The sequence below is a fragment of the Gossypium hirsutum genome, chromosome A03 (genome assembly GCF_007990345.1).
Source record: "Gossypium hirsutum isolate 1008001.06 chromosome A03, Gossypium_hirsutum_v2.1, whole genome shotgun sequence".
Taxonomy (NCBI): domain Eukaryota; kingdom Viridiplantae; phylum Streptophyta; class Magnoliopsida; order Malvales; family Malvaceae; genus Gossypium; species Gossypium hirsutum.
The window spans coordinates 55,967,473-55,990,092 of record NC_053426.1 but is presented as its reverse complement, the minus strand read 5'-3'; the positions used below and the strand labels follow the sequence as shown (position 1 = coordinate 55,990,092).

Genomic DNA, 22,620 nt, shown 5'->3' with positions numbered 1-22,620 from the left:
TATGCCATTTATTCACAATCCATCATCAAACATCAATGATCGTATCCACAATTCATCCATGCCAAAATGAATTTAACCACATCATGAATGACCTTAGCATAAACATGCATATACGAATAGGATTACATCCCCATAATCAATATGAGCCATATCTCATGGCCATATACAAATTGAATCAAATATTACCATAGGCCAACACATTTGGCTAAACCAAAATGACATATAACAAATAGACCAAGTCCCTATACATGCCATACTCAAAATGTTGAGACTAACTATACCCAAATTTTCCAATTGATAGTGTGATCGAGTCTTCGACGTCCTTCGATCCTCGAGCTAGCTTAGCGATACTATAAGAAAATAAAAAAGAGAGGGGAGTAAGCATATAGCTTAGTAAGTTCACATACAAATAAATAGCAACATAATCACTAATATATATATATATATAGATACCATTGACATAACATAGCTTACATATATGTCATTGTAGCAGTCCGGTTTAGACCCTAGTTGAGATAGTGGTTTCGGGAATACAAATCTGAGTCAAAAAAATATTTTAATATTATTTTCTGTGCTTAAAATATGTAAATTAGTATGTGTGAAAATTTCGTATGAAAATTTAATCGTTTGTGTGCTCAATTTGATAAAAAGGACCTAATCGCGTAAATTGTAAAAGCTGCTTGCCATATGTGAAAACTGCTTATTGGCTATGTCTCTTTAATTTAGAGGTCCTTTTTTTGTTATTATGCCATTTGCATGATAAGTGGACTATTATGGCCTTGTATGTTAATGTTTTATTAATATTTTCATTAAGGGCAAAATTGGAAATTGTTAATTAAAGGTTAATTAAATTTAAAAATACAAAAAATAAGGACATTTTGTGTTCATTCTAGCTGAATTCATAAAAGAAAAAGAAAGATAACTTGATCTAGGGTTCGACCATGTTAAAGTTTGATTAAAGGTTCGCTTTTGATTCGTTTTCGATAATTTCTATGCTTTTGTGATCGTTGCTTTCTGTTTTACTAAGCCCATGTCTCAATTTCTGAAATTTTTAATGATTTTGAGTTATGCCATTATTGATAATGTGAGCTTTGAGAAGTTTGATGATTGTAAATGAAAGATATGTGTTAGATTACTAAGTTTTGTCTTTGAATTTTTGATGAATTTGAGTAATTTGGGCTAAATTGTGAAAATTTTAAATTGAGGGACTAAAATGTAAAATAAATGAAATATGTGGACTTGTATGAGTGCTATGAATATTTGGCTAGGCATGTGTACAAGGAAATTTTGTGTATTTTGTGATTTTTTAAATTAGGGGCTAAATGTCAAAATATGAAAATGTGAGGGCTATTTTGTAAAATTCCCTAAATGTGTGTTTGTGGATTGATTTGAATGATTTGGTGAATAAAAGTGTTAAATTTGAATTTATTTAGATCAAGAGCAAAAGAAAATGAAATTAGATTGGGGAAAGTCGAAAGTCGTCGAGTAGCCGATTCTGTTCATTCCAATCCGTACGAGGTAAGTCTATATACAAATAAATGTATTTGAAATGGTTTATTTATGCTTATATGTTATTGAACAATGATAAATGGCTTTATTCCTTGAATATGAGATATCCGAGAATGTATCTACAAAGTTTCAATGTTCGTAAAGCCCCGTACGAACCTTAAGAATAGTTAGGATACATATGTCATGACATAGGATCCGATATGTGTTATCGTGTAAGACCACATCTGTGACGTTGGCATCGACTTATGATTTATGTGTAAGACCATGTCTGGGACGTTGGCATCGTATTTGATTTCGTGTAAGACCCTGTCTGCGACAGTGGCATTGATATTTGATTACTTGTAAGACCACGTCTGGGACGTTGGGATTGTATGAACTTTCCGGTGCTATCAACGTATCCTTATGATTCCGAATGGTTCAACGGGCATTCCGAGAAAATAGATGACTATGTGAATTTGTTTCCGATTCAGGTACGTTTGAATTGTATAACATGTGTGAGAATGAAAGGTAAGAAAATGTACCTTTATGAATATATGATATAATTATGAGTTATTATGAGAATGAGTTATGATATGCATATGTGAGTTATGATCAAATGAATTTAAGAGATATGTGGTTAAGTGAATGTATTTTGCCTTAAATTTTATGAATGAATTGATGTTAATTGTTAAGTTTATTTGCATATGGCTCACTAAGCTTTTGAAAGCTTACTGTTTGTGTTTGCACTGTTTTATAGATATCAAAGCTACTGGGAGCTCGGGGCTTGTCAAGGTTCATCATCACACTATAGAACCTTATTTTGGTACCTTTTGACATTATGTATATTAGAATATGGCATGTATAGGCTAGAAGTATTTGGATATGTTTTGTAATATATATCATGCCATGTGATATGGCTAGTTTGTGGTTGAACTTATGGTTTGATTTTGGTATATGATATGTGATGCAAATTATGCTTATGTGATGTGTTTATGAGTGACCAAATAAAATGGTCAATTCTGGTAAGTTTTAGAATGTGCATATTTGAGAAATTGGTAAGTTTATAGCATGTGATTGAATGAAGTAAAATGAGGTTATGAAACAAAAGTTTAGATATGATTTTGTCTTATGTTTTGGCATAATTTGGTATGACTATTAAGCATGAAATTGGTTGATAATGTTATGGCATGATTGGTGTAAGTTTTGTTATTAAAAGTGGTTAAAATTATAGTGCAAATATATTGGTTTAATGCTTGTAGGTTTGACCCAAATTGGATGGCAAATTGGCTTTTCAAATGGCCTATTTTTGTCTACACGGGCAGAGACACGGGCGTGTATCTCAGCCGTGTGCGACACAGGATCATGTTGCACGACCGTGTGTCCTCTGAGTTACCCTATGATTTTAAGTCAGTCTTGAGCATGGCCATAGCACATGGACATGTGGCTAGTCATGTGACCCAAGTCAGTTTTGACCTCGGCCAAAGCACACGGGCATGTCTTGTAGCCGTTTGATTAAGTCAGTATGTATGCCCTGATTTGACACGGTCTAGACACATAGGCGTGTCTAATGCTGTGTGAGGCACATGACCTGTTCATACAGTCGTGTGACCTCTGTAACTTGGAAAAATTTTTAAGTTTTGAAAAATTTTGTTTGAGCTCGGTTTAGTCCCGACTCCTTTCTAATGCATGCTTAAGGTCTTGTTGACTTATGTAAGGGACTTTGTATTAATGTACGACTATGATGCTATGATAATTGTGAATTGAATGTTAAATGTTCTGACTTATCCGGTAACGCCTTTAACCCTAGTTCGGCAACGGATACGAATTAGAGGTGTTACATTTGGATGGTATCAGAGCTACGGTTTAGTCGATTCTAGGGCTAACGTAGCGTATGTTAGTCTAGTTATACATGCCATATTTATGAACTGCGATAATGTGATGAATCCTAACAATAAAAATATGTTTTATATAGCAAATGGATCCCGAACGAGCTAACGATGTCGATAGTAATGTGCCTGCTCCCGTACAAGGGACAGTGCCATTCGATTCTAGACCGGCTACGAGTTGATTAAGCCTCCGGTTAATAAGATTAGAAAATATGGGGCTGAAGAGTTTCGAGCTACCACTAGTGGTGATGCTGAGAGAGTCGAGTTCTGGTTAGAAAATACGATACGAGTGTTCGAAGAATTATCATTGACTCTGGAAAAATGTTTAAAATGTGCCATTTTAGTTTTGAGAGATACAATGTATCATTGGTGGAAGACACTAATATTTGTGGTTCTGAGGGAATGAATCACTTGGGATTTCTTCCAAGCTGAATTTCGAAAGAAATACATCAGTCAGAGATTCATCGATTAGAAACGCAAAGAGTTTCTTGAGCTGAAACAAGGCCGTATGTCTATTACAGAATACGAGCAAGAATTTGTGAGACTGAGCCGATATACACGAGAATGTGTCTCGACTGAAGCTATAATGTGCAAGAGATTCAAGGATGGCTTGAACGAGGATATCCGTTTGTTAGTTAGGATTCTAGAGATAAAAGAATTTGTTATGCTTGTTGAATGAGCTTGTAAAGCTGAAGAGCTCGGGAAAGAGAAAAGAAAATTCGATTCTGAAGCTAGAAACATGAGAAAGAGATCTGCAAGTAAATAATTTCAGCCTGCATAAAAAAAGTTTCGAGATGGTTATAGCCATTCAAAGGTAAATGTGGGGCATTCAAGTAGAGGTTGTGCTAGAACTCATTCGAGCTTCAGAGCTCCAGCTACATCTGTTGCCAGTGTTGGAAATATTCGATCTGATCGACTCGAGTGTAAACATTGTTGTAAAAGATATCCTGGCAATTGTAGACTGTATGATCGAGCTTGTTTCAAATGTGCATCGTTAGACCATTTTATCCATGATTACCCCGAGTCTGTCGAGTAAGAAATTGCACAAAATCCAAGGTCAAGTGACAATGCATCTCATGGTAGACCTCCTAAAAATACAGGTAATGTGAGTAGCAGTCAGAGGGGAACAAAAGACACTGCTGTTAGATCTGAGGCTCGTGCACCTGCCAGAGCCTATGCTATCTGAGCTCATGAAGAAGCTTCGTTTCTAGATGTAATAACTGGTACTTTTACACTTTATGATACTTCTGTGATTGCTTTGATAGATCCTGGGTCAACACATTCGTATATATGCATGAATTTAGTATGCAGTAAGACTTTGCTTGTAGAGTCTACTGAATTTGTGATTAGAGGATCAAAACCCCCAGGAAAAAGTGTTTTAGTTGACAAAGTCTGCAAGAACTGTCCGTTGATGTTTTGAGAATTTGTTTTTCGAGTAATCTGATGTTATTACCTTTTGATGAGTTTGATATAATTCTGGGTATGGATTGGTTAACTTCGCATGATGCTGTTGTGAATTGCAAACGGAAAACTATTGATTTGAGATGCAAGAATGATGAAATAGTTCAAATTGAATCCAGTGATTTAAATGGGTTACCAACTATAATTTCGTCAATAAAAGCTCTGAGTATTGTGAGAAAAGGTTGTGAAGCTTACTTTGCCTATGTGATTGATTCAAAAGTGTTAGAAAAGAGAGTTGAATTAGTGCCTATTGTCTGTGAATTCCCTAATGCGTTTCCTGACGAACTTTCGGGATTACCTCCGATATGAGAAGTTGAATTTGGCATTAAGTTAATACCGGGAACTACTCTAATTTCGATAGCTCCGTATAGAATGGCTCCGACCGAACTAAAAGAATTAAAGTCTCAGTTGCAAGAGTTGACCGATAGAGGCTTTGCTAGACCGAGTTTTTCACCTTGGGTTGCTCCAGTTCTGTTTATGAAAAAAGAAAGATGGTACGATGAGAATGTGCATATATTATCGTTAGTTGAACAAGGTGACTATCAAGAATAAATACCCTTTGCCCTGAATTGATGACTTTTTTTTATCAATTAAAAGGAGCTACTGTATTTTCAAAGATAGATTTGAGAGTAGGCTTTATCAGTTGCGAGTGAAAGACTCAGACATTCTGAAAATTGCATTTAGAACGAGGTACGACCACTATGAATTCTTAGTTATGCCTTTCAAATTAACAAATGCACCTTCTATCTTTAATGATTTGATGAACATAATTTTCAGACCATATTTAGATCGATTTGTTGTTGTATTAGTTGATGACATATTGATTTATTCGCGTGATGAATTCGAGCATGCCGAGAATCTAAGAATAGTACTACAAACTTTGCGTGATAAGCAATTGTATATGAAGTTTAGCAAATGTGAATTCTGGTTACGAGAAGTTAGTTTTCTGGGTCATATTGTATCAGTATCAGGTGTTCGATTGATCCGAGCAAAATTTCAGCTATTTCGGATTGAAAGCCTCCGAGAAATGTCTCTGAAGCCTGCAGTTTTTTGGGACTTGCTGGTTATTATAGAAGGTTCGTAAAAGGATGGGTTACCAACTATGATTTCATCAATGAAAGCTCTGAATATTATGAGAAAAGGTTGTGAAGCTTACTTTGCCTATGTGATTGATTCAAAAGTGTCAGAAAAGAGAGTTGAATTAGTACCTATTGTCTGTGAATTCCATGATGTGTTTCCTGATGAACTTTCGGGATTACCTCCGATACGAGAAGTTGAATTTGGCATTAAGTTAATACCGGGAACTACTCTGATTTTGATAGCTCCGTATAGAATGGCTCCGACCGAACTAAAAGAATTAAAGTCTCAGTTGCAAGAGTTGACCGATAGAGGCTTTGCTAGACCGAGTTTTTCACCTTAGGTTGCTCCAGTTCTGTTTATGAAAAAAGAAAGATGGTATGATGAGAATGTGCATATATTATCGTTAGTTGAATAAGGTGACTATCAAGAACAAATACCCTTTGCCCTGAATTGATGATTTTTTTTATCAATTGAAAGGAGCTACTGTATTTTCGAATATAGATTTGAGATTAGGCTTTATCAGTTGCAAGTGAAAGACTCAAACATTCTGAAAATTGCATTCAAAACGAGGTACGACCACTATGAATTCCTAGTTATGCCTTTCAAATTAACAAATGCACCTTTTATCTTTAATGATTTGATGAACATAATTTTCAGACCATATTTAGATCGATTTATTATTGTATTAGTTGATGACATATAGATTTATTCGCGTGATAAATTCGAGCATGCCGAGAATCTGAGAATAGTACTACAAACTTTGCGTGATAAGCAATTGTATGCATAGTTTAGCAAATGTGAATTATGGTTACGAGAAGTTAGTTTTCTGGGCCATATTGTATCAGTATCAGGTGTTTGATTGATCCGAGTAAAATTTCAGCTATTTCGGATTGGAAGCCTCCGAGAAATGTCTCTGAAGTCTGCAGTTTTTTGGGACTTGCTGGTTATTATAGAAGGTTCATAAAAGGCTTTTCAATGATTGCAACTCCATTAACAAAACTGCTTCAGAAAGATGTAAAGTTTGAATGGTCTGAAAAGTTCCAGAAAAGCTTTGATAAATTGAAAGCTCTATTGACTGAAGCTCCAGTGTTAGAATTTGTGATCTATAGTGATGCTTCATTGAATGGTCTGGGATGTGTTTTGATGCAGGAAGGCAAAGTCATTGCTTATGCTTCGAGAGAATTAAAGCCGCATGAAAAGAACTATCCGACGCAAGACCTTGAGTTAGCCGCGATTGTATTTGCTTTAAAAATTTGTTGTCACTATCTGTTTGTGAGAAATGTCACGTATATTTTGATCATTAGAGTTTGAAATATCTGATGACTTAGAAAGATCTGGATCTACGACAGAGAAGGTGGTTAGAATTGTTAAAAGACTATAAGCTTGTGATTGATTATCATCCGAGAAAAGAAAATGTTGTTGTTAATGGTTTGAGTCGAAAATGACTGTTTGCTCTGCCTACAATGAATGCTCATTTGATTGTGTCAGATGATGGTTTGGTTTTAACAGAATTGAAAGCGAAATCTTTGTTCTTATAGTAGATTATTGATGCTAAAAAAGTTGATAATGTGATTTTAGCAAAACGAACTCAGAGTGATTTAGATTCTGGTTCAGAATTCAAGGTTGATAAAGGTGATTGTTTGAGATTCCGAGATCGAATTTGTGTTTCAAGAAATCCAAATTTGATTCAGATGATTTTGAATGAAGCTCATAACAGTTGTTTATCTGTTCATCTGGGTAGTACGAAAATGTATAATGATCTGAAATAGTTTTATTGGCGGCCTGGTATAAAGCGTGATATCTCTGAATTTATTACGAAATGCTTAATTTGTTAGCAAGTTAAAGTTGAACATCAAGTGCTATCTGGTTTGTTACAATCAATTATGATTCCGGAGTGGAGATGGGATAGAGTGACGATGGATTTTGTTTTGGGTTTGCCCCTATCTTCGAGAAAGAAAGATGCAATTTGGGTTGTAGTTGATCGATTGACGAAATCAGCCCATTTTACTCCAGTACGATCCGATTACTCACTTGATAAGTTAGCTGAGTTATACATTTTCAATATTGTGAGATTGTATGGTGTGCCATTATCTATTATGTCAGACAGAGATCTGAGATTCAAATCGCGATTTTGGAAGAAATTGCAAGATGTTCTGGGTACGAAATTGCACTTCAGTACTGCTTTTCACCCGCAGACGGATGGTCAATCCGAGTGGATTATTCAGATATTCGAGGATATGTTGAGATGTTGCATTCTTGAGTTTGAAGGTACGTGGGTACAATATTTACCTTTGATTGAATTCGTTTATAATAATAGTTTTCAATCGAGCATCAAAATGGCACCATACGAAGCCTTTTATGGTCGCAAATGCCGTACACCTTTGTATTGGACTGAGGTCAGCGAGAATAAGATTTACGGGATTGACTTGATAAAAGAGACTGAATAGAAAGTAAAAGTGATCCGAGATAGTCTGAAAATAGCTTCCGATTGTCATAAATCATATGTAGATTTGAAACGAAAAGACATTGAATTTGAGATTGGAGACAAAGTGTTTTTGAAAGTCTCACCGTGGAAGAAAGTACTCCGATTTTGCAGAAAAGGCAAATTGAGTCCGAGGTTCATCCGGCCTTATGAGATTATCGACCGTATTGGACTGGTTGCATATAGATTGTTGTTGCCACCAGAGCTAGAAAAGATTCATAATGTATTTCACGTATCGATGCTTCGACGGTACAGATCTGATCCTTCACATGTGATTCCTCTGTTTGAGATTAAGATTCAGTCTGATATGACCTATGATGAAAAACCGATCCATATTTTAGCTCGTGAGATTAAAGAATTGCGAAATTAGAAAACTCCGTTAGCAAAAGTATTGTGGCATCGTCACGGTGTTGAAGAGGCTACGTGGGAGCCTGAAGATGTTATAAGACAGCAATATTCAAATATGTTCAACGGTAAGATTTTTAGGGACGAAAATCCTTAAGAGGCGAGAATTGTAACAGTCCGATTTAGACCCTAACGGGATAGTGGTTTCGAGAACACAGATCTGAGTCAGAAAAATATTTTAATATTATTTTATGTGCTTAAAATATGTAAATTAGTATGTGTGAAAATTTCGTATGAAAATTTAATCATTTGTGTGCTCAATTTGATAAAAAGGAACTAATCACGTAAATTGTAAAAGTTGCTTGCCATATGTTAAAAGTGCTTAATTGAGAGGTCCTTATGTTGTTATTATGTCATTTGCATGATAAGTGGAAAATTATGGCCTCGTATGTTAATGTTTTACTAATATTTTCATTAAGGGAAAAATTGGAAATTGTTAATTAAAGGTTAATTAAAGTAAACAGAACACAGGGTTGGAGAAGTTGGACAAATTTTGGCTTTATTTTCCCTTTTTATTCTTTTATTAACCAAATGACAAAAATGCCCCTTCTTTCAAATTTTTCCTATTCATGCCCATTTTTTTCCATAAAAATAGAAATTGGGCAAATTGCTATTTAAGGACCTATAATTAATAATCCATGGCAATTGCATGCTTAAGGCTTCTAGAACTCACATTTTACAAATTTTACAATTTAGTCCTAAATGTCAAATTGGACACTTTATCAATGAAATTTCTTCATGAAATTTTCACACAAGAATACAATCATATCATAGACCTCCTAATAATCATAAAATAATTATTTCTACTTCGAATTTGTGGTCTCAAAACCACTGTTCCGACTAGGCCCTAATTCAGGATGTTACATTGTTGGACCTTATGGTTACACATCGATAGTGACACAAACACTGCTCGCATCATTGTTTTTTCGGGGTGGGTCATTGACACAATCGACTGCCGGTGGAGTGGAGGATACACAATGGGAGGTTAGGACAACACCGCACTCGAGCACAGAGGAAGGCGATGGAGACAAAGTCAAATACAAAGATGAATACAAATTCAAAGACCAAGACAAACATGATGATGTCGGTGGAGAGGATTCTTTTGTAACCTATGTGCTCGCAAAAATCTACATCTGTTTGGTGTTTGATCAATGCTGATTAACCCCCGATATAAGTACTTTTGGCCCATGACATTAAGCTCGTACTGTGATAGCCCTAAATTGACCCTAGTCGGAAAGTGGTTTCAGGACCACGAAACCGAGTCTTATACGTAATTAAAAGTTATATTCTGTGTTTATGATGTGATTAAATGCATGTGTGAAAGTTTCATGCATTAATTTGATCATTTTTATGTGAATTTATTAAAATGGACTTATATGAAACATTGTTGGAAAGTGATAGGATAATCTTACAATGGTCTATTAGTACATGCATTGAAAAGAGTGGTTTTGCATGTCAATTTACCCATAATAAACATAGTGGCCGGCCAAGAAATGATAATGCTTCACTAATTCAAATTTAAAATAATTTTATATTAACAAATGATTTAATAATTGTAATAAAATGAATTAAATAAAAGAGAAGAAAGAGGATGGTGTTCATCTTCTTCTCCTGCCTCTCTCAAAGCCAAAACAAAGATGAAAAATAAAGGAAAATTTACCTAGAGCAATTCGGCATTCATCTTTAGCTATTAGGAGGTAAGCTTTGAATTTGTTGATTTGGTTTTATAATATGCTAAGTTAAATTGTGGATACACTCTTGGTAATGTCAAGAAAGTTGAGATTTCTTATGGTGATTTGGGCAATATGCCGAATGATTAAGTGTTAGAATTAGGGGTTATTTTCATGTTGTATGGAACAATAAGGGAATGACTAGAATGGGGTAAAGATTTTTGGATGAGTAGTTTAAAGGCACCTTGTACATTCGGTCACAAATTGAGTTTATTTAGAATGTTAATTTCTTCCTCTATGATTATTTTCCTTTCATGTTAAATGGTTCTTGATAGGGGCGAATGAGTTATGAAAGTTTTTATAAATGTCTGAAGTTCAAGGTGCAAAATTTTAGTCTTGATGTTATGAATAATTCGGTTGAAATATGGAGAATGGGAGTTGTCATTTAGGTTAAGATCAAAGAAATGATAAATAGGCACTAAAAGGTTAAATGTGTGAAATTTAAGGTATAAGAACCCATAGGTAATTACATAGGTAATGTTAAAAAATTAATGTGGTACATTCGGCCATGTAGAGTATATCCTAGAGATATTATATTTAATTCCCTATAATTGGCTAAATGGGTGATAATGGTTTATAATGTTGAATTGAATTATGATTATGTACATTAGAATTAGATATAACAAAAACTATGTGAATTTGGATGTAATATTACATTCGACCCAGAGGCATTAGATGAACATTTGTGGAAATTTCAAAGTCTTGAATAATGGTGATTGTAGGATGATGTAAAAATCATTGAATTATATGTATAAGTATTTAGCAAAGTGATTAAACTACCAAATTTAATTATCCTAGATCAAGAACCCAAAGGAGGGGAGTCAAGCAAAGGCAAAAACAAAGAATATTGAGTAGACAGTTGGAAATCATTTCGAACTATATAAGGTAAGTACATAAGCTTTCATGAGATTGATTATATATATATGCATTTATAATTGTGGTCGTATGTGCCAATTGAGTTAATTAAATTGTCTTACTATAAGGAATCGATACTAGCACTACGTGTGCGTAGTTGAAAGGCACTATGTGTGCTGATTTGAATGTTAAATTCGTGATTGAATTTTCGGGGCACTAAGTGTGCGGTGTATCTTGGCACTATGTGTGCGAAAATCCTGGTGCACTATGTGTGCGAATTCGGTTGATGGTTTAAGTAGCATATGGAAAGCATATAGTGTTTGTGCTATTAATTGAAATATCAAAATGAGGCCTGAAACGAATATGCATGAGTGTATATAATTTGAAATTGTTTTATACATTGAGAGAAGGTTTTAAAGCATTTGGTTGGTTGATAGTTGATTTGATAGTAAGCCTTGGCCTGTGGTTGGGTCAGTAAAATATGTGAATGTAACATAATTTGGCATGACTGAAATTGGTTGATTTTATATTATTTTTCTCGTAATCTCATATCAACGGTTTGTATATTATTGCTTATGACTTACTGGGTTGAATACTCATTTTTTTGTTTGTTTGTGTTTGTTTGTTTTCTATTTAGATTTCCTTGACCCATTTTGCGTGTTTGGATCATCGTCAAAGTCATCACACCAGCTTGCAACGCTTTGGTATCTTTTCTTAGTTATATAGGTGAACATTATGGCATGTATAGGCTATTATGTTTTGTTTGAACTTTAATATGTATACTTTTAGCCATGCGAATATGGCTTAAATGTTGAGTTTGGATTTGGCTTATGGGTGCTTAGTTATAAGGTTTAGTAAGTTTGGTCTTGATAATTTGGTTATGATTGATAGTGGTTTTAAATTCTTTTTGGTTAAAGTGATCAGTACTACGAATGAATGATGTCTGTGGTAAGTATTTCATGCATTGAAAATGACTTTAATCCTAGGTTCGAATTTGGTTTTGATTGAGTAATAGTCTAAGTCTATTTGATTATCATGCCGTATGTCATGGCTGATTAATTTTGGTGTTACATTTATGATATGGTTATGGAGTAGTATGGAAATTCTTGGTAATGACTAGCCATTGGAATGGCGAATCATGATCATATTCGGTGTTATGTAGGTCAAATTACTAGCTAATCCATGGAAACCATGAAATAGGTAAATTTTACCATAAAACAGATTCAGACAGCAGTAGTGTGGTGAATTTGAAAAAGCACTAAGAATAATATAAATGGAATTAAATAATGAATAAATTATGGAATCGAAGCTTGATGAGTCTATTTTCATGTGGAAGAAGCGAAACAGGTATATGAGCTATATTTTAGGAGATGTTTAAATTTTTGTGAAACAGGGCCAGAACGATTTTTGGATCCCCTGTTCTGACTTTGGAAATTTACCATAAATTCTAAAAAAATAATTAGAAGTCATGCTTTATATGTAAAGATTAATTATTGAGTCTAGTTTTATTTGAAACAAATGGCATAGGCATTGAAGCCTTGTACATGGAGATATCTAATTCGTACTGCATAGAGGTCAGAGTAGTCGAACCCTAATACAGGGGAGACTTTAACTAATAAACTGTACTAATTGGCCTGACCAAATATTCTAAAAAACTTTTACTAGATAAATATATGAGTCTAGTTTCAGGAAAAATTTACGGAATTGGATTTTGAGTTTCGTAACTCGAGATATGATTTTTAAAGTGACTGTGATGCAATTAGCCAGCTTGTCTAGAAAATTTTAAAATGAATTAAGCCCGTTAACACCTTGTGTTCGACTCCGGCAACGGTCTCGGGTACGGGGTGTTACACGCACTGAAGTTGAAATCGAACATAGTGATTGAATGTCGAGCCCAAATGTCGAGATTAGGGTTATGCTCATACCCTGACTGGTATTGGCTCTTGAAGTTTAGATCCGTGTTAGATACTGACGAGTGTCTACCTATTGATATTTCAGGGACATCATAGTAGGAGGTTTGTAGCAAGCTAGTGAACTCACTAAACAACCATGTAGTGGGACTTTTTAATTCAACTTTGGTTCCAACATATGCCATAATGGTGGCCGAAGATGGGCCAGATCCATCAGCCTCGACAAACTTGACGTATAACTCAATTACAACATTTCCTCTAGAGACGTGCGATGATATGACCGTCTCGAGCTGATGCTCACCATTCACATGAAATAGGTTCTACCTATACGGGTCAACGGAAGCAAGATATCTAAATTGCAACCTTGAAATTCTTCCCCAGATCGATCCTCCAACTTTCCTCCTAATTTTAGTCCGTAGCTCACGCAATTGGATGGTACGATTGAATGCCAATTCCACGGACTATGCTCCTAAAAATACCACCTCGACCTTTGTATTAGAAATTTGACCATCGTAGTAAATAAAGGATTCCATTCGTCGACTCAATAAAATATCAGTCACGAATTAGATTAACAATACCAAAAAAGTAGAGGGTTGTTGGAAGAAGTACACACAAATTTCGTGACTCAACAATTCAATTTTTTATATTAATTTGTTGCTGATAAACCATAATTTATACATATTTTTATCCCATGCTTAGCACATTTATGGATGGTTTCTCCTTAGATTTGGTGAATTCGATTCTCCTAATTCTTTAATTTCATGTTTTATACTTAGGTGGGCATAGGAGAGTAAAAAGAGCGAGAAACGGGCCAAAAACGGAGAAAATGGACCCACAAATGAAATCAACACGGCCTGAACTTCCTCACACAGGTAAGCCACATGGTCGTGTCCATTTGGCAGGATCGAAACACGACTTACACGGGTAGACTACACTCCCATGCCTATTTAACAGCCTTGACCACGGGCTGGAGCAATCACACACGGGCGTGTCCCTATCAAGCCCAAGTATAGTTCTATTCAGAAAAGGCCACTTTTGATGGCTCTTAGGCATTCAAAAGCCTATTTAAACACCTCAGGAGGCATTTAGAAAGGGCACGAAGTAGGAGGTAAGGAATTACTCAAGGGAAGCCGATTGATCCATCTCAAAAGCTGGATTCATCGTCAAAACTAAAGATCTCCCTTCAATTTCCATTCAGGGGTTTTGGGTTTTCTTTATGTTTTGTTATCTTTATTCTCTTGAGATGTTTTCTTTCATAATTATGAACTAAACCCCCTAAATACCTAAGGGGAGTGAAACCTAAGACAGATCTTGTTATTATTATTTGAATTGTATGATAAATATTTAACTTGTTCTTAATTATATGTTCTTAATTCTTATTTTAATATTCCAGGATATTGATTCAAGTTAATGCTCTTATTCAGAGGAGGAATGTCTAAGAGTAAATTTGTCATAATTAAGCGGAGTTGATTGCACGCCTAGAGATAGGGTGACAAGATTTTTCCAGATTAGGGTGAAACCTAATAAGGGAGTCCATAGATCGAGTTAATGCAACACTAGATGTTAACTAGAAAGAGATTTCAATTAATCAACCTAGGGTTAGACGTTATTAGTCTCGAGAGAGATAATAATATAACTTAGGGATTTCTATGAATCAAGTCAAATAAATAAATCGTCTAATTCAGTGTCAAATAACAAGTAAAGTCTAGGTGGATTTTTCCTTAGGTATTGTCTTAATCAATCGAGTTTTCTCAAAAGCTTTTCCCCAATTTTCTCTCTGTGCATCCTTAGTTTAGTTAATTAGTTTAGATAAAGAAACCCCTTAATTTTTAGGCTAGATAATAAAAAGAAAGTAATTACTAGTACTCTTGGTTCCTTTGGGTTCGACAATCCGGTCTTGCTAAAGCTATACTACTGTTCGATAGGTACACTTGCCTTCATCGTGATAATAGTTACTTTCAAGAATGATTAATTATAAAATTTTAAAACCTGTCACGAATATCACGTACCAAGTTTTTGGCGCTATTTCCGCGGAACTAAGATATTAGGAACACTCGATTTTTTATTACTTTAGCCATTTTACTTTATTTGCAATTAATTTTTTTTCTTTTCTAATTTTTCTTTTGTTCGTTCCTGGCAGGTTTTTATAGTGTATGACTAGAAGAAACCCGTCGGGACCATTACTGTTTGACAGTGAGATTGATCGCACAATTCGTAGAAACCGAAGAGAAATAAGGTGAAGCTTACGATACACAGAGGAAGAGCAAGAGGACGATACTTCAACCACAATCGAGGAGATGGCTGAAAACTAGGAAAATTCGCTACCTCCTGCGATTGCCGCTGATCTAGTAAATCAGAATCCTACTCCGCGTACTATATATGATTGTGCTAAACCTTCTTTAACAGGAACTGGATCGAGCATAGTTAGGCCTGCTATTGCTACGAATAATTTTAAACTGAAACCTAACACCATTGAAATGATCCAACAGTTTGTTCAGTTTAATGGTTTGCAGGACAAGGACCCAAACACTCATTTGGCGAATTTCTTAGAATTTTGGGACACTTTTAAAATCAATGGCGTTTCTGATGATGCCGTTCGCCTTCAGTTATTCCTTTTTTCATTGAGGAACAAAGCTAAACAGTGGTTGAACTAGTTACCACGAGGGTTAATTGCTATTTGGTAACAAATGACCAAAATGTTTTTATTAAAATATTTTCCGTCGGTTAAAACGACTAAATTACGTAATGATATCTCTTCTTTTGTGCAGATGGATTTAGAAACACTCCACGATGCATGGGAGAGATATAAGGACCTTTTACGAAGATGCCCTCACCATGGGTTACCACTTTGGCTATAGGTTCAAACGTTTCACAATGGCCTGAATCCTTCGACTAGACAGATGATTGACGTAGCTACTGGTGGAACTATCAATAATAAGACACCTGAGGATGCTTATGAATTTATAGAAGAGATGTCACTGAATAATTATCAGTGACAACATCGATTCGGTCACCATGCTCTCTAATCAGATAGAACTTTTGAATAGAAAAATTGACTGTTTTCTTGGTTCTTCACAGGTTGACCTAGTAATGCAGTGTGAAGCAAGTGTAGGTGGATCAAGCAATTCAGAATACCCACCCTATGGCCACAACATAGAGAACGAGTAGTGAAATTACATTGGTAATAATCAAAGATCTCAAAATAATCCCTGTAGTAATAGTACAATGCAGGCTGGAGGAACCACCCAATTTTCTCATGGGGAGGCCAAGGGAATCAGAGACCACCACCTCCAGGCTTCCAACAATCACCTTACCAACAAGAGAAAAAGTCGAACCTTAAGGAGATGCTAACAAAATTCATCTTGGTGTCAGAAACTCATTTTCAGAGTACCGAGACAGAAATTGAGAATCAACAAGCATCTATCCAAGGGGTCGAAACTCAAATAGGATAGCTCACCAAATTAATATCTGAACGACCACAAGGTAGCATGCCGAGTAACACTGAATCTAACCCAAGGGAACAACTCAACGCAATTACCATCCAAGACAAGGAAAGATTAGTGGGACCTGAACCAGAACCAAGGAAAGGAATTGTGGTAAGTAAAAGCAGAGGTGAGGAAGACCACAGTGAACAAACACCAGTAAGTAAAGAGTACAGACCTCGTGTGCCATATCTCAATGCAACAAGAAAAGACTGCACAGACGAACAATTTGGTAAATTCCTTAAATTATTAAAGAAATTACATATTAACTTACCATTTATTGAAGATCTTTCACAGATGCCAAACGCAATCAAATTCTTAAAGGAGCTTTTAAAAAATAAGCGGAAGTTGGATGAAGCGTTGCATGTGAAGTTAAATGCGGTTTGCTCAGCCATACTACAGAATAAGGTGGCCAACAAATTAAAAGATCCAGGAAGTTTTACGATTCCTTATTTACTTGGTAGCTTAGATGTTAATAATGCTTTGGCTGATTTAAGAGCTAGTATCAATGTCATGCCTTACAAAATGTTTAAGTAACTAGGTATTGGGAAACCCAAACAAACTAGGATGAGTATTCAATTAGCTGATAAAACAATCAGATTTCCTAGGGTTATTATTGAAGATGTACTTGTTAAAATTGACAAATTTATATTCCTAGTTGATTTTGTTGTTCTAGACATAGAAGAGGATAGTAACGCTCCTTTAATTTTAGGGAGGCCCTTTTAAACAACTGCTAGAACAATAATTGATGTTAGTACAGGTGAACTCACACTTCGTGTGGGAGACGAAACAATCACCCTTCAAGCTCATAATTCGAGTAACACATTGAAAATTAAAGGTGGTGGTATAAATCATCCTATTAAAACTGGCCATGTGGTGCAACCTACTTTGCAGGAAATAGGTTCGAAGAACATACATGAGCCATGTTCAAGCAAAGGACCTATCTATGAAGAATGAAGGCTACAAATCAAGGAATTAGATGAATGGCATACACATAAACCGAAAACACATGATAAACCAAAACCACACCATGACAAGCTAAATTTTTCCCCAAATCAACTTAAGGTTGGAGAGAAAGTGCTATTAGACGCAGCAGACCCTCGTATTACCACTTTTGAGCCGAATGAAGAAATCCCTCTTACGGTACTTAGCATTTTTCCATACGGTACAGTCGAGGTAATTCATCCCAAATTCGGCACGTTCAAGGTAAATAGTACTCGTCTTAAACCTTATGTTGATAAAACTAGTAGTAGGGATGAGGAGTGTAAACTCCTCAAACCACCATGGCCACGCAACAAGAGAGGTAAGTCGAGCTTAGACTATAAATAAGCGCTTCTCGATAGGAAACCCGAGCATTAAAAGTATTGATTTCTTTAAAAAAAATTTAACATCTATTCACTAACTGAGTCCTTGAAACATAGGTTTTCCAACCTACACGGCCAGGCACACGGGTGTGCCTTAGGCCGTGCTCACACCACGGGAGGAGACATGGCCATGCGACATGGCCGTGAGAAAATAGGGCAAAATTTTTCCCCAACACGAGATTCGATAAGCTGCCACAGCCGTGCGACGTGGCCATGGGTGGGTCTATCAAAACAACGCACGCCCGTGTCTAGAAACCATAATTGAAATTGAAAATTTAGCACGGGCGTGCGACACGCCCGTGCCCACCACCCATGCTCAAGACTGATAAAACAACATGGGCGTGTACCTATACACACGGGCGTCAGAGAAGCGAAAGAAGTAGAACACGGCAGTGTGCATCAACACGCCCAAAGAACACGGGCGTGTGACGAATTCCAGATGCACCTAAATTCAAAATCGCAAAAAACAAGGGCTAAAATAAGGGTACACAGGCGTACCCCACTGCCGTGTGCCCCAAAATCTATATAAACTCCTCACTATTCATAACCCCCTTCCATAAAATCCCTAACCCTAGCTGCTGCAAGTTCACACGCCCTACCTGCCACGCCCGTGCACCGACCACAGCACCACCTTCGACGACCCAAAGCTCTTTCCTCTTGCATCTAGAATGTCAACCTCACGTGGTAAGAAGACCGCTGTCCCCGCCTCGAAGAAGAGGAAAGGAGCTGCGTCATCTTCGGGTCCTACCACAGAGATTAGGCACCCGTTCCTTCATTTTCCCTTGGGACCTTAGGAAGAACTATTTTAGATATTACGGGCTCGACCCCTAGGTGTGGGCCGCTGCATTGACTGGGCCGCACTTAAACAAATTCAAATTGCTGACGTGATCTGAGCCCTCCTGACGACTAAACCGTGGGGGCTCTTCTTTGAGATCATCGAGCCGACATACCTCGAGCTCACAACGGAACTTTGCTCGACCTTCCATCTTCGGGTCGTCATGACAAACTTTGACAATCTTGGAACAGTCTAGTTTTGCCTTGGTGGTCTAGTGTGCTAGTTAGCATACCGGAGTTTGGAATTGCACTAGGGCTGTACAAGGAAGAGTTCATGGATGACAATGAACTTGACACCCTCCATCGCCACATCCACTACTCTTTCTCAAAGTGCTGGAAGGACCTTGTCCCTGCCTTGGCCACCTATGATCTTAGCCGCTCTAAGGCTTCAACCCTCGCCCCATCCCAACGAAACCTACACGCCATCTTGGCCCACACTCTGACAGGACGGCGAGAGAGCACTGATGTCGTCAATACTCACGACACCTATTTCTTGTGGAGCATGGCGAACGGTCACGTCTTTGACCTTGCCTATTTCATTGCCCTTGCCATTCGCCATCAGACGGAGTTGCATAGGAGAGGAGTCATCTCTATCGGGCCCTAAGTGACTCGATTGGCTCGACACTTTCGCTCCTCAACATAGCGACATAATCATCCTCCCTCACTCTCATCGGCTAGATGTCTCCACAGGGTATCTCGAGCATGCTACATATGAGGATGATCGAGAAATGATGTGGAACCTATCTCGAGCATGCTACATATGAGGATGATCGAGAAATGATGTGGAACCTACCCTCCTCAGTACCCCCTCGTCCAGTCCACCAAGGAGGAGGACCCAAAGGACATTACTGATGATGTCCCTCCACGTCATGAGGACCCACCGTCTCAGCCACCACCCATCCATCGTCCACTTCATGCGTTGGCTTCTTACTCTGACATCTCTGAGCACCTTACTCGATTTGAGCAATAGTGTTTTCAGTGTTTTGATCACATTGATGCTACTCTTCATCAGATTTGTCAGCACCTTCACATCTCATCGTCACCACCACCTCGCGAATCGTCTGGCAATGACGATGTTTAAAGACTTTTTATTTTTTATTTTTTTATTTCCACTTTTATCTTTATTTATCTTCTTTAAGTACTTTTTATTTTATTTTCCTTTAATATTATTTTAATTTTAGGTTTTATAATTCTTATTGAATAATTTATAGTTTCAGCTATTTCATTACGAGTAATTATGCTTCCTTATATTTCCTAAAGAGTTTTTGATTTTATCACAGTTATAAAGAGCTCCAAAGCTCATCATCACTTAGGAACTAAAAACTCCACTGGAAAAGGTTCTCCACGACTGCCATGTCCTGCTCGACCACGACCATAGCTATTACCAGATATAATATTCTTTTGGCGCTGGACTTATGGACTAATGAACCTCTACCACCACCGGAGTATCCTCCTCCACTCTCATCATTGCCTTGGTCGATTATTCTCCATAACTCCAACTCAAGGAGTTCATTCATCATTCAGGAAGTTTCACTTCATTCATCATTCAGGAAGTTTCACTTCTCTCCTTATCTTATGATTATATATCTATATTTTTTAATATACCTATCTTTGTACATTGAGGGCACTGTACATCTTAAGTGTGGGGGGTCTTTTATATCATTATCAGAAATCCCTAAATTTTGTTTTGTTCTCATGTTATCTTCTCATACCACTATTAGAATGAATTTTGATTAAGTTATGATTTTTATTGATATGTCTTAAATGAAAACATATTAAGACATTAAGGAATCAAGCACGATAAGTTGATTTTTGGAGAATTAAAAATTTTTAGGTTGTTTCCCCAAATTTAGATATTACCTTAAGTTGAAATTCACAAGTTTAAACTATAACACCCCTATCCTGTAAAGGGGCGTCACCGGACAAACAGATCATTACAAAACAATACAAAATCACTGATATCATATAATATAAAAACATAGGTATTCATTCACAATTCAACCTTTAATATAGTCTACAAGACTTAAAACATACATTTAGGAAAGATCGAGATTAAACCGAACTCATTCAGAATTTTCAGAACTTAATCAAATATTTCAAAGCTGTCAAAGCCACACGGCCGTGTGACTTACATGGGTATAAGCCACGCCCATGTGATCCAACCGTGCTAAAAAGAGGTCCTATACTGACTTTTTCACACGGCCAACAGACACGACCGTGTGCCATGACTATGTGATACATAGCTAGCTACTAACTTAAGCCCACAGCATTAAGGCACACCCGTGTTCCCTAACCGTACAAATTTTAAGAGGTTACTACCAAACTAACACGGCCACCAGGCACGCCCGTGGCCTCTGACCGTGTGGCATAATGCAGGCTTGATTTAAGCCAATTTGCCACCCCTTTAAGGGTCAATCCTTCAAGAAATGCTAAGCCACATTCATAAAACAAATTTCCAGTCAATTTCATACTCAAAACATGCGTCATTACTCGTCATCATTCAACAACCCGTTCAAAACCATGCCAAATCTTAACACAAACATACCATTTTCTAGCCAACTCTCATGGCTTAACATATATACAATTCAAAACTTAATATATGGATATCCCAGCCTATACATGCCATACTTTAAAATATTTACACTTTCAAAAGTACCAAAATGAGATCGATAGTGTGGTGACAATCCTCAACTATCCCCGAGCCTTCAGTGGCTACGATAACTATAAAATAGACAATAAGCACACAAAGTAAGCTACAAAGAGCTTAGTAAGCCAAATACAATTAGTCTAATTACTAAAGTATATATGTACCATTCAACCATATAGATTCATAACCATTTCATAGAATAATTCATACTTAACCATATACCATTGTTGTATATATATCATGCTTCATTTCTAATTCCATACATATTTCAAAGAGACAGAGTTTTTCATATTCAGAAATTTAGTACGATACAAATGTACCTGCATAAGTTATACATTTCAAATACTCATTTTTCGTACGTTATCATCATACAGTTCAGAAGCGATACAGATGTTCATAACCAAGTACAATGCCGACGTCCCAGACGTGGTTTTATATGTAATTCAATATCGATACTTCTGTCCCAGACAGGGTCTTACACGAAATCATATATGATGCCAATGTCCCAGACATGGTCTTATACTTAAATCTTAATCGAAGCCTGTGTCCCAGACACGGTCTTACACGATGTCTCAGACATATGTCAACTTTGTTTAAAAACATACTGAGTTTTTCAGATACTATCATATTATCAGAATTTACTCGAAATCCATTCATCAGGCTCTCATCGCCATCCAATACAATTTACAGTTTATATAAGCAGAATTTATTTCAATTAACACTTAATTGTAATTTGACTTACCTCGTACGGATTTCGGACAGAACGAGTCGACTATTCAACTATTTTGGACTTCCCTTGATCCAAATCCGATTTTCTTTGTTCTTGATCTAATACAATACAATTTCAACCATTCAACCATTCATTTTATTCAAAATAATCCATGAACACATATTTAGGGCACTTTGCATTTTAGCCCTTATATTATCACACTTTGACAATTTAGTCTATTTTTCACAAAATTACAAATATGCATAATTCATCAATACTATAGCTTG

The 22,620-nt window shown here is 36.5% G+C and overlaps 1 non-coding gene across 1 annotated transcript; it reads right to left on the bottom strand.

The window, feature by feature from the left end:
* Positions 1-16,032: 16,032 nt before the first annotated feature.
* LOC121227036 (small nucleolar RNA R71) lies at positions 16,033-16,139 on the bottom strand. The gene has a single exon (XR_005924705.1). It is a non-coding gene; the product is annotated as a small nucleolar RNA R71 (small nucleolar RNA).
* Between the last annotated feature and the right edge of the window lie 6,481 nt (positions 16,140-22,620).